Source organism: Echinococcus granulosus, assembly GCF_000524195.1.
Source record: "Echinococcus granulosus chromosome Unknown EG_S00257, whole genome shotgun sequence".
In the NCBI taxonomy this organism is placed as follows: Eukaryota; Metazoa; Platyhelminthes; class Cestoda; order Cyclophyllidea; family Taeniidae; genus Echinococcus; species Echinococcus granulosus.
The window spans coordinates 7,781-8,965 of NW_020170637.1; positions in this window are offsets into that span (position 1 = coordinate 7,781).

Genomic DNA, 1,185 nt, shown 5'->3' on the forward strand with positions numbered 1-1,185 from the left:
AAAAGTGCCAGCTGAATATGAGTCGGAGTAATGACAGAAATTGCTCTTTCCACATTAAATCTCATTCCTGTCACTCATGCAGAAAGGTTTCATTTAATTTTGAAATAGTACCTTTATCACAAGCGTTTTCTACGCAGCGCACAAATTTTTTTGTAAGTGCGATAAGAGGTGAATAACTGCAAATCATAGCAATTTCATTGCGAAGTTAAATCAGTAATTTTTGGGGTGGGGAAGCCTTAACTAGCCTGAGAGACTGCGTCTTGCAGGGAATTTGCAAGTCAGGCAATTCCCACAGTACAGTATGTTAACAGGTTTAAGTGAGTTGCGTGATTTTGTCAGGCATCGAGAACAAGTGGGCAAAAAGCGTGCTAATTTACAGAGAGTCCTAGTCGGTATTTCCAGTTTCTCTGCTTCCAGATCCGCCCCAGTCCGATTCATAGCGAAGATGTTTATGCTTCTTCATGTTCCACAAGCTGATATATGTGCATTATCAATGACATTCCAGATAGTCGTTTTACTGATGACCAATGAAATCGCATTCAAAATGTAAATTGAGAACGATGGTTCACAGCAAGGAGGGAGTTATCGAATGTCAGTGATTGGTCCCTTGGGTGAGGTGAATGTCACGCCTATGAGGGCAACCTCAGCCCAACCGCGTGAGGGAAGAGAGGTGGAAATGGTCGATGTTGATACTTTGTTAAAGCCGTACACTTCAAACGCTGTGAATTATGCACACAAGGCCATGAAGTCTACCTTCCCGGCTTCCTCTAGGCGTATTTTCTTAGGATAGACTTTCGAATGATGTACTGTGATTTGCTTTTAAAAGTATTAAAGGGGATCATGGTAGCATTAATTTTATTTGCGTTTAGATGCTATTTCTTTAATATCAGTTAAGTTATTTGGTTAAGAGTTTACATATAAATAATAATTTCCGTTCAATTTTAGCTTGATCGCACAAGCCACAATCATTCAGTCTGACCGGTCATATGTGTTTGCCTCAACATTGGTAAACTTTGAGACTCGATTTTTAACGAGAAGCACGTCTTAACCTTTTCTCTCCTGACTTTCAGCTCTTTGCTGCTGACAGTTCTGTCAACGTGTAGCGTCTCGAGACTCCCTGAAGACGAAAGAAGACACAATACTCGGGTAGAATACACATATTTAGCACGGAGAAGGTGTCTGGGC